Source organism: Nicotiana sylvestris, chromosome 9 (assembly GCF_000393655.2).
Source record: "Nicotiana sylvestris chromosome 9, ASM39365v2, whole genome shotgun sequence".
Taxonomy (NCBI): Eukaryota; Viridiplantae; Streptophyta; class Magnoliopsida; order Solanales; family Solanaceae; genus Nicotiana; species Nicotiana sylvestris.
In genome coordinates, this window is record NC_091065.1 from 125,515,814 (window position 1) to 125,528,829 (window position 13,016).

Consider the following 13,016-nt stretch of genomic DNA (forward strand, 5'->3'; position numbering starts at 1 on the left):
CCTTGTGTGGGGGACTTTCCCTTTAGGATTGGTATTGTGATAATTGAAATGCCTTGTACGTGAGGTGACGAGTGCGTACTTAAGCTAATTGTTGAAAATCCGATTTTCATTAAGTAACTTTAATTGTATTTTTCCCTTTCTATTTATTCTACTTGCACTTTTAAGCCTGCTGTTAGTTAGAGAAGCATGTCTAATTGACTTAATTGCTTTATTTGCTTTAACTGCCTTATTTTGTATTACGTGAAGCATGCGAGGTTATAATTGTATGTGTTACGTTGTTATAAAGTTGAGTTTATTTGAGTATTCCTTGTGCCATTGTTGTGTGTTATACTTTGGGACTACGGGACGGCATCTTAGGAGATCCCCTATACGCATTTACGATTTGAGTTGAAGTGCGGGATACCGAGAGATTCCCAGCACATACATTGAGGATACCAAGAGATCCTCGGGATACCAAGAGATCCATATCATACATTGAGGATACCAAGAGATCCTTGGGATACCAAGAGATCCCTATCATACATTGAGGATACCAAGAGATCCTCGGGATACCAAGAGATCCCTATCATACATTGAGGATACCAAGAGATCCTCGGGATACCAAGAGATCCCTATAATTCATTGAGGATACCTAGAAATCCTCGGGATACTAAGAGATCCCTATCATACATTGAGGATACCGAGAGATACTCGGGATACCAAGAGATGCCTAGCATACATTAAGGATACCAAGAGATCCTCGGGATACCAAGAGATCCCTAGTATATATTGAGGATACCCAGAGATCCTCGGGATACCAAGAGATCCCTAGCATATATTGAGGATAGTGAGAGATCCTCGGGATACCAAGAGATCCCTGGCATATATTGAGGGTACTAAGAGATCCTCGAGATACTGAGAGATACCCGGTTATTTCCTTGTGATTGTTTTGCCTCTGTTTCAGTTATTGAATTCCTTGTTTTCCTGTATTAAATTCTTATCGTTAGTTTTTAACTGTACTGCTTATCTTATACTTTCATATCTTATATTCTTTATTTTAATCTAAGTAGGGCCCTGACCTTCCTCGTCACTACCCAACCGAGATTAGGCTTGGCACTTACTGAGTACTGCTGTGGTGTACTCATGCCTCATCTGCACATGTTTTTCATGTGCAAATCCAGGTACCGTTACTCAGGCCTATCATCCTTAAGGAGACAACTGCTCTAGAGACTTCGAGGTACATTTGCCGCGTCCGCAGACCGAGAAGTCCTTTTTTATTCCTGATTGTAGTATTTAGCCCTTCTGTATTTTTTTCTGTTCTTATTAGACATTCCGGAGTTAGAGCTATGTAGTATTGATCTTAGTTTGTGATTCATGGGTTTCTGGGTTTTGGGATAGTGTACTTGGTTTGAGAATGTTGCGTTGTATATGCCGAGCGGCATTATACTATTGTTTCCATTCAGTTATTTTGGTTTTGATTAATTCTTGCGCAAGTTTTATTTATGTTCTGCATTTGGTAGGCTTACCTAATAGTAGAGACTAGGTGCCGTCACGACAGTTCACGGAGGGCGATCTGGGGTCGTGACAAGTTGGTATCAGAGCTCTAGGTTCATAGGAGTCATGGATCACAAGCCGGTTTATTAGAGTCTCGTTGATCGGTACAAAGACGTCTGTACTTATCTATGAGAGGCTATGTAATTGTTAGGAAAATTTCCACTTCATTTGATTCTTTTTTGTGCAATATTTTGACATCACAATTCTAAACTTCTGTCGCCTATTCTCTCACAGATGGTGAGGACACATGCTACCTGAGATGATCAGGCACCCGCACCCCCTACTACAGCCGTCAGAGGCCAGGGCCGGGGTAGAGGCCGAGGAAGCGCACGTGGTACAGCGAGAGCACCTGCGCGAGCTGCCGTTGAGATACCACCCACAGTTCCAACCGGAGTCCAAGAACCTGATACGCCTACTACTACTACTGCTCCAACCCTTCAGGAGACTTTGGCGCAGTTCATGAGCATGTACACCACCTTGGCTCAGGCAGGGTTGCTTCCCGTTGCTGCAGCCATATCTCAGGCCGGGCGAGGAGCACAGACTCCTGCCGCCCGCACTCCTAAGCAGCGAGTGCATATTGAGCAGGTCCTTGAGATTATTCCTGGACTGCCTGCTGTGCCAGTTCAGCCAAAGGACAGGGCCACGGCTTCCGAGGAGGAGCAGCTGAGGCTTGAGAGGTTCAAGAGGTACAAGCCTCCTGTATTCAGCGGTCTAGCATCGGAGGATGCTTTGGGATTTCTAGATGAGATTTACCTCATTCTCCGTACCATGGGTATATCAGGATCGAGCGGGGTTTCCTTCACTACTTTCTAGCTTCGAGTAGCCGCCTACGAGTGGTAGCGCACCTATGAGTTAGACAGTCCAGATGAGGCTGTTTCACTGACTTGGACTTAGTTTTCAAATCTGTTCCTGAGAGAGTATGTTCCTCATAGCCTTAGGGACGCATGGCACGCAGAGTTTGAGCATTTGCGCTTGGGTTCTATGACTGTCTCAGAGTATGTTGTTCGTTACACTAGTTTGGCTAGGCATGCACCAACCTTGGTTTCTACTGTTCGCGAGAGAGTTCGCCGGTTTATTAAGGGCCTTATTCCCAGCATCAGGTCTAGCATGACTCTTGAGTTGGAGATGGATATTTCTTATCAGCAAGTGGTGAGCATTGCTAGGAGGATTGAGGGTATGCATGCTAGGGAGAGAGAGGAGAGGGAGGCCAAAAGGTATCGAGAGTCGGGACATTATTCTGGTGCTCGTACCCCAGCTGCAGGTCGTCATGGTAGGGGTTATATAAGTCATCCTGTTCATTCAGCTCTTCAGCAGCCATTAGTGCTCCAGCTCCTCCTAGGCCTCAGGAGCCTTATTATGCACCTCCGGTTTCTAGCGCGCCTCCTGCGCGGGGTGCTTTCAAAGGTCAATCCAGCAAACCTGGTCCGAGCCAGTCACAGCTGCCACGTCCTCCCAGAGCTTGTTTTGAGTGTGGTAACACACGCCACGTGGTAAGGGATTGCCCTAAACTTGGGAGGACTGCACCTCCACAGACTTCTCAGCCACAGCATACCCCACAGAGTTCACAGGCTATGATTACAGCTCTAGTTGCTACCCCACCTGCTCAACCAGCTAAATATAGAGGTTGGGGAGGTAGAGGTCACCCTAGAGGGGGGCCAGGCCAGATACTATGCCCTTCTTGCCCGTACCGAGGTTGTTGCCTCCGATTCTGTCATCACAAGTATTATATTGGTTTGCCACAGAGATGCATCGGTTCTATTCGATCTAGGCTCTACTTACTCTTATGTGTCTTCTTATTTTGCTCCGCATTTGGGTGTATCTAAGGATTCTTTGAGTTCCCCTATTTATGTTTCTACTCCTATGGGAGATTCTCTTGTTGTGGACCACGTCTATCGGCCGTGTTTGGTTGCTCTTAGTGGTTTTGAGATCAGAGTCGATTTATTGTTGCTCAGCATGGTAGATTTTGATATTATCTTGGTCATGGATTGGTTGTCGCCCCATTATGCTATTCTTGATTGTCACACCAAAATCGTGACGTTGGCTATGCCAGGTGTACCGCGTGTTGAGTGGAGGGGTACTTTAGATCACACTCCTAGTAGGGTTATTTCTTTTTTTTAAAGCTCAGTGTATGGTTTATAAGGGGTGTGACCCGTACTTAGCTTATGTGAGAGATGTCAGTGTTGATACCCCTTCAATTGATTTAGTCCCAGTAGTATGGAATTTTCTCGATGTGTTTCCAGTTGATCTTCCAAGCATGCCGCCTGATAGAGATATTGATTTTGGCATCGATCTGTTGCCGGGCACTCAGCCCATTTCTATTCCTCCGTATCATATGGCTCCTCCTGAGTTGAAGGAGTTGAAGAGTCAGTTACAAGAATTGCTTGATAAGGGTTTTATTCGGCCCAGTATATCACCTTGGGGTGCTCCTGTCTTGTTTGTGAAGAAAAAGGATGGTTCTATACGTATGTATATTGATTATCACCAATTGAACAAAGTGACAGTTAAGAACCGTTATCCTTTGCCTCGTATTGATGATTTGTTCGACTAGCTTCAGGGCGCACGAGTGTTTTCTAAGATTGATTCACGCTCCGGTTACCATCAGTTGAAGATTCAGGAGCCAGATATCCCGAAGACTGCTTTTAGGACTCGGTATGGTCATTACGAGTTCCTTGTTATGTCATTTGGGCTGACCAATGCCTTAGCAACCTTTATGTATTTGATGCACAGTGTGTTCTGGCCGTATCTTGACTCGTTTCTCATTGTCTTTATTGATGATATTCTAGTGTATTCCCAGAGTCGAGAAGATCATGAGCAGCACCTGAGGATTGTGCTTCAGACTCTAAGAGAGAAGGATTTATATGCTAAGTTCTCGAAATGTGAGTTTTGGTTGGATTCAGTGGTGTTCTTAGGCCACGTGGTATCGAGTGAGGGTATTTAGGTGGATCCGAAGAAGATAGAGGTCGTGCAGAGTTGGCCCAGACCATCCTCAGCTACCGAGATCCGTAGTTTCCTTGGCTTGGTGGGTTACTACTGCCATTTTGTGGAGGGGCTTTCATCAATTGCAGCCCCTATGACCAGGTTGACCCAGAAGGGTGCTCCGTTTCAGTGGACGAAGGAGTGCAAGGCGAGCTTTCAGAAGCTCAAGACAACTTTGACTACAACCCTAATTTTGATACTACATATAGGTTTAGGGTCTTATATGGTCTATTGTGATGCCTCGAGGGTTGGCCTCAGAGCGGTGTTGATGCAGAACGGTAGGGTGATTGCCTACGCGTCTAGACAGTTGAAGATACATGAGAAGAACTACCCTGTTCACGACCTTGAGTTAGCTACCATTGTTCACGCCCTGAAGATTTGGCGCCATTACTTATACGGTGTCCCCTGTGAGATTTATACTAACCATCGGAGCTTGCAACACCTGTTCAAGCAAAAGGATCTAAATTTGCACCAGAGGAGGTGGTTAGAATTGCTGAAGGACTATGACATCACTATTTTGTATCACCTGGGCAAGGTCAATGTGGTGGCAGATGCTTTGAGTTGTCGGGCATAGAGTTTGTGGAGTATGGCTTATTTACCAGCATCGGAGAGGCCTATGGCGATGGATATTCAGGCCTTAGCCAGTCAGTTTGTGAGATTGGATCTTTCGGAGCCCAGTCGGGTTCTAGCTTACGTGGTTTCTCGATCTTCCTTATTTGATCGTATCAGGGAGTGGCAGTATGATGACCCTCATTTGCTTGTCCTCAAGGACAAGGTTCAGCACGGTGATTCCAGAGATGTGACTATTGGTAATGATGGGGTATTGAGGATGCAGGGTCGGATTTGTGTACCCAATGTTGATGGGATTCGAAAGTTGATTCTAGAAGAGGCCCATAGCTCGCGGTATTCCATTCATCTGGGTGCCTCGAAGATGTATCAGGATTTGAGGCAGCACTACTGGTGGAGGCGGATGAAGAAGAATATAGTTGGATTTATAGCTCGGTGCCTCAACTGTCAGCAGGTGAAGTATGAGCACCAGAGACCGGGTGGGTTACTTCAGCAGATATAGATCCCGGAGTGGAAGTGGGAGTGGATCACCATGTACTTTGTAGTTGGGCTCCCACGGACTTTGAGAAAGTTCGATGCTATTTGGGTGATTGTGGATCGGATGACCAAGTCCGCTCACTTTATTCCTATGTGTACTACTTATTCCTCCGAGCAGTTGGCGGAGATTTATATCTAGTAGATTGTTCGTCTGCATGGTATTCCAGTGTCCATCATTTCAGATAGAGGAACTCAGTTCACATCACGATTCTCGAAGGCCGTTCAGCATGAGTTGGGTACTTGGGTGGAGTTGAGCACGGCATTTCACCCTCAGACAGACAGACCATCTGAGAGCACTATTCAGATTCTTGAGGATATGCTCCGTGCGTGTGTGATTGAGTATGGAGGGTCTTGGGATCAGTTCTTGCCATTGGCGGAGTTTGCCTACAACAACAGCTATCAATCCAGCATTCAGATGGCACCGTATGAGGCTTTATATGGGAGACGGTGTAGATCTCCGGTGGGTTGGTTTGAGCCGGGTGAGGCCAAATTATTGGGTACAGCTTGGTTCAGGATGCTTTGGAGAAGGTTAAGGTGATTCAAGATAAACTCCGTACAGCCCAGTCCAGACAAAAGAGTTATGTGGATCGGAAGGTTCGTGATGTTTCCTATATGGTTGGAGAGCGGGTTCTGCTTCGGGTTTCGCGTATGAAGGGCGTTATGAGATTCGGGAAGAAAGGAAAGTTGAGTTCGAGATTTATTGGCCCTTTTGAGATATTTAGGCGTGTTGGGGAGGTTGCTTATGAGTTTGCCTTACCTCCCAGCTTGGCAAGAGTTCATCCGGTATTTCATATTTCGATGCTCCGGATGTATCACGGTGATTCATCACATGTGTTGGATTTCAGTTCAGTCCAGTTGGACAAGGATCTATCTTATATTGAGGAGCCAGTGGTAATATTGGATAGACAGCTTAGAAAGCTGAAGTCAAAGAACATTGCTACAGTAAAGGTTTAGTGGCGAGGTCAGCCGGTCGAGGAGGCGACCTGGGAGACCGAGCAGGATATGCGCAGCCGTTACCCTTATCTTTTCGCTACTTCAGGTATGTCTCTATGCTCGTTTGAGGATGAACGAATGTTTAAGTGTAGGAGGATGTGATGACCCGGCCGATCGTCTTAAGAATTAACGCCCTGATACCCTATTAACTGCTTTCCCCATGTTTATTTCTGCTATTTTGATTTGTCGGGATGTTCGATTTTGAGTTTCGGAGAGTTTTGGGACACTTAGTCCCTAAATGAGAGCTTAAGTGTTGGAAAGTTTACTGTAGTCGGAACAGTGTAAAGACGGCCTTAGAATGGAAATCTGATGGTTCTGTTAGCTCCGTTGGGTAATTTCGGGCTTAGAGGCGTGTTCGGATTGTGTTTTGGAGGTTCGTAGCTAATTTAGGCTTGAAATGCCGAAAGTTGAAACTTTGAAGTTTTCGGTTCGATAGTGAGATTTTGATCCGAGGGTCGGAATGGAACTCCGGAAGTTGGAGTAGCTCCGTAGTGTTTAATGTGACGTCCATGCCAAACTTCAGGTCATTCAGACGAGATTTGATAGACTTTTTGATCGAAAGCGTATTTTTAGAGTTTTTGGAATTCTTAGGCTTGAATCCGATGAAAAATAAGTGTTTTGATGCTGTTTTGACCGTTCCGAAGGTTGGAACAAGTTTGAATGATGTTTTAGGATTGGTTGGCATGTTTGGTTGAGGTCCCAAGGGCCTCGGGTGTGTTTCGGATGCTCAACGGGTCATTTTGGAACTATAGAAATTGTAGAAAAATCGGCAGTAGCACAGTTTTAGTTTCCTTCTTCGCGTTCGCGAGTGGGGTCTCGCGTTCGCGAAGAGGAGCTTGGACTGGTGAGGAATTTACTCTTTGCGTTCGCGAGGCTGTAGGACTTGGTGCCTACGCGTTTGCGAAGTCAGTCTCGCGTTCGCGTAGGGGAAGAGAACTGAACATCGCGTTCGCGGCTCAGGCATCGCATTCGTGAAGAGGGAGACTGGCCAGTGGAACTTTAGTGCATCGCGTTCGCGAAGAAGGAAATACCTGGGCAGAATATAAAATTTCAAAATCGAGGGTTTAGCCATTTTTATCAAAACTTAAGCTTTGGAGCTCGGATTTGAGCGAGATTTTGAGGAATTTTCAGAGATATCGATTGGGTAACGATTCTTAACCCCTTTTTTCTTGTAACCCATTAATCCAAACATGAATTCATCCTTTAATTTCGAAATTTGTATGAAAATTGAGGAAAAGTTCTTAGACCAAGAAATTGAGTTTTGATTGGGGATTTGACATCGGATTTGAATAATTTTAGTATGGTTAGACTTGTGAGAGTTTGAGGATTCTGAAACTATAAATTTTACCCGATTCTAAAACGTGGGCCCGAGGGCATTTTGGTTATTTTACCTAGTTTTACGTATTAGCTTAGAATTTAATTGTAGAATTAGTTACTAGTGTTATTTACATTATGAAATTGAATTGAATAGATTTGGGCCATTTAGAGTCGAGTACTTGTGGCAAGAGCGTGGTTTCGGATTGATTTTTGAGCTGGTTTGAGGTAAGTGGCTTGTATAACCGTGTGTGGGGGACTTTCCCCTTAGGATTGGTATTGTGATAATTGAAATGCCTTGTACGTGAGGTGACGAGTGCGTACTTGTGCTAATTGTTGAAAATCCAGTTTTCAATAAGTAACTTTAATTGTGTTTTCCCTTTCTATTTATTCTACTTGCACTTTTAAACCTGTTGTTAGTTAGAAAAGCATGTCTAATTAACTTTATTGCTTTATTTGCTTTAACTGCCTTATTTGTATTACGTGAAGCATGCTAGGTTAGAATTGTATGTGTTACCTTGCTATGAAGTTGAGTTTATTTGAGTATTCCTTTTGCCATTGTTGTGTGTTTTACTTTGGGACTACGGGATGGCATCCTAAGAGATCCCCTGTGCACATTTACGATTTGAGCTGAAGTACGGGATACCGAGAGATCCCCATCACGTACATTGAGGATACCAAGAGATCCTCGGGATACCAAGAGATCCCTATCATACATTGAAGATACCAAGAGATTCTCGGGATACCAAGAGATCCCTACCATACATTGAGGATACCAAGAGATCCCTATCATACATTGAGAATACCAAGAGATCCTATCATACATTGAGGATACTGAGAGATCCTCGGGATACCAAGAGATCCCTAGCATATATTGAGGATACCGAGAGATCCTCGAGATACCAAGAGATCCCTAACATATATTGAGGGTACTAAGAGATCCTCGGGATACTAAGAGATCCCCAGTTATTTCCTTGTGATTGTTTTGCCTCTGTTTCAGTTATTGAATTCCTTGTTTTCCTATATTAAAGTCTTGTCGTTAATTTTCAAATGTACTGCTTATCTTATACTGTCATGTCTTATATTCTTTATTTTAATCTCAGTAGGGCCCTGACCTTCCTCGTCACTTCCCAATCAAGGTTAGGCTTGGCACTTACTGAGTACTGTTGTGGTGTACTCATACCTCTTCTGTGCATGTTTTTCATGTGCAGATCCAATACCACTACTCAAGCCTATCATCCTTGAGGAGGCGACTGCTCTAGAGACTTCGAGGTATATCTGCCGCGTCCGCAGATCGAGAAGTCTCTTTCTATTCCTGATTTTAGTATTTAGCCCTTCTGTATTTTTTCTGTTCTTATTAGACATTCCGGAGTTAGAGCTATGTAGTATTGAACTTAGCTTGTGATTCATGGGTTTTCGGGTTTTTGGATAGTGTACTTGGTTTGAGAATGTTGCGTTGTATATGTCGAGCGGCATTATAACTATTATTTCCATTCAATTATTTTGGTTTTGATTATTTCTTCCGCAAGTTTCATTTATGTTCCGCATTTGGTAGGCTTACCTAGTTGTAGAGACTAGGTGCCGTCACGACAGTTCACGGAGGTGAACTGGATCGTGACAAATCGCAAATGCAATCAATGCATCAAGTGTTCAGAGGTCGCAAAACGACAAAAATCTCGCAAATGCGAGGAGTCCCCTCATCGCAAATGCGAGCTAAGCTTCGCATTTGCGAAGCTGCCAGCACCTAATTCCAAGTCGCAAAAGCGACTCCAAGGTCACAAATGCGACCATCCACTGTCCGCAAATGCAATCATGTCTTCGCATTTACGAAGTCAACAGCCGTCCCCCAGATTCACATTTGCGAGTCCGACTTCGCAAAAACTGAACTCGTAATTACGAACTGGTCATCGCTAATGCAAGACCTGCAAACATGAGACACCTAACATGCATCAGCAATTCAAACCTTCGGAGAGTCCCTCGGGCTCCAAACCAAACATGCACACAAGTGTAATAACCTCCTACAAGCTCGCTACTTCAAATCATCAAAATAACATCAAATAACAAGAATTGATCGTTAAAACTCAAGATTCCAACCTGTAAACTTAATTTTTAAAGAATTTCACATAATACGCCGAAATACACTCGGGTCACCTCAGACCACAACCAAACGCGCGTAGAAGTTCAAAAACATCATAAAAACCTACCAGAATAGTCAAAATACCGATCTAGGATTGCTTACCAAAAATATTGACCGTAGTCAACTCTAGCCTCTTTTAAGTGAAGAATCTAATTTTCTTCAAAATTTTACATAAAAACTTTTCGGAAAACGACACGGATTACACACGTAAATCGAGAAACATCAAATGAAGCTATGGGAGGTCTCGAAACACTGAAATTAAGGCTAGTACTCAAACGACCTATCGGATCGTCATAGTGTACCCTCCTTTTCTAGTAAGCACTCATCCCCGTCTTTGATTATTGGTATTTATGTGCATGAACATAATCAAAATTAGCACTTTATAATCCATTTTATCCTATAATTGTAATGACCTCAGTTACTTGAAAGAAAAAGAAACAAATAAGAGAGATAACATGATCACACATGATGATAAACGCTCATTTGGAAAATTTTAATGCTTTTGAGAACAAATACAAAAATAAAGTACATATAGTATATTGAGTTATACTGATCCTTCTATGAAAATTACCAAAGTTTGACCTTTTCTTCTGTATTCTCATTCAACATACATATCCTTCTTTCTCAGGGAAATGCATATCTTTCTCTATAAGGGAAATGCAAAGAAATCAACATGCAAATTTATAATTATTTATATATATTTACTATTCTTACAAGGATATAATGCAAGTTTACATGAAATAAAAAGATTGATAATATTTGTCAAAAGTTCGATAAATGTTAAAAATACATGAAATTACAACTGTATTTGGTTAAAAGGAAGGCTTATGGTGATATCTATCCATTAGAATTGACCGATAAAATTAGTCGACATGTGCGTCAGCTTCGTCATTAAAAGGTGATAAAATTTTGTATTTTAGATTTATTGCCTGAATATATTTAATTTTTATTGTAATCCGATTATTGGTCAGTTTTTCGAAAGCATGAACAGTTTCGATAATTTTACTTTGACCTATGTGTCATCGTGGCTATTTTCCTTTTTTGTTCACTTTAGAGGTCTTGTTGTGATATGATAGACTTATGGTTTAGCTTTTGAAAATTTATATATCAAAAAGTACCTTAGCATTGGAGCTTCAAACTTGTATGCTTAGACTATCTTTCCAAGCAAAATTAAACATATTTTTAGTTTTGCAAAACTCAATTTAATTATTTCTAATAAGCAATAATATTTTGCGCTCGCGCGAAACGCAGATAAATTAACTAGTTATAATATACTCTCTTCATTTTAATTTATGTTAATTTATATGATTGAGTATGGAGTTAAGAAAAAAGAAAATACTTTTGAATTTGCGGTGTAAATGACGTACATATATTTTGTGCGACTAGTCTTAGAGTACGCGCTTTGTGCGTGTAACCTGTCTCAATGCGTTATATGCTTGTTATAGTAAAAATTATGTTTGAGTTACAAAAATAAAAGTTTATAAAAAAAATTCTTGAGAATAATAATTGTTGATCTTATTTAGCTAATTACTCAAGAAAGAATAAATTCTAACCCATGGAAGTTCTCAATCATGCATCTCAATTACTATATGCAACTTAATATTTCTCCCAGTTTATAATTTTATTACTTTAATTTTGTTTTCTTTTTAGTTTCAATAAGAACCTATAACCTTTGGATATTTAAGAGTTAACTAAAAAAAATTGAAAAGTTATATATTCTCAAGTTTATTCTAGAAGACACAAGTTAATTGACGGGTCGGGCCAAACAGGCCTAAACGGGCCGGGCCAATTGTTGATCTCTATAGCTACAATGATATTGAGAAGGCAACGACATGTGTTTCAAAATAGTGATGGTATAGGTAGGATTTAACATTTCCTAAGTAGATAAAAGAAGTTATAGAGGAATTCTCTACTTCACTTTCCAAGAGGAAAAGAAGTTTGATTGATAGTGACAACGTTGATGAAGACGAAATGTTTTCCGTTGGTCATGGCAGTTCCCATAAAGCGGGGATCATAAGACTCTATGATGACAAAGATTATAGGAAGTTTTGTTCTAAACTTTCTTCCAAGTCTGATCCGTACAAGCTTAATATGATATTGGTGATATTTCTTCGGATTCAGACAATGATTTGACCGACAAAAGTATGGAAATGCTCTTAAAAAGAATTAAAGGTAAAATGTTTTTCTTGGTAGAGAAGGATGCTGAAAAGTTTTTACCTTTAATTCTTTTTAAGAGCATTTCCATACTTTTGTCGGTCAAATCATTGTCTGAATCCGAAGAAATATCACCAATATCACATTAAGCTTGTACGGATCAGACTTGAAAGAAAATTTAGAACAAAACTTCCTATAATCTCTATCATCATAGAGTCTTATGATCCCCATTCTATGGGAACTGCCATGACCAACGGAACATATTCCGTCTTCATCAACCTTGTCACCCTCAATTAAACTTCTTTTCCTCATGGAAAATGAAGTACAGAATTACTCTATAAGCTCTTCTTTTATCTACTTAGAAAATACTAAATTCCTACCTACACCATCACTATTTGAAACACATGTCATTGCCTTCTCATCATCATTGTCGCTAATGAGAAGAACAATTAAAGGCACACTTTGCCAGGTACTGTGTCTTAGTTATTCTTGGTGGAAGTTCCATTGCATGTCTAATAACGTCATCAACCTCTTCTAATAATCCTCCGACAATCTAAAATTCCAAAACATAAACTAAAAGTTCAATTCATATCCTAAACCTTCAATTCATATCCACAAAAGTTCAAGTCATATCCTAAAGGTTCAACTCATATCGTAAAAAGTTCAAGTCATATCGTAAAATTTCAATTTATATCGTACAAGTTCAATTCACAAGAACAAAACCTAAAAACTAAAAGTTCATCAATTCTTATCCTACGAGTTTAAACATAAACTAAAAGTTCAATTTATATCCTAAAGGTTTAAT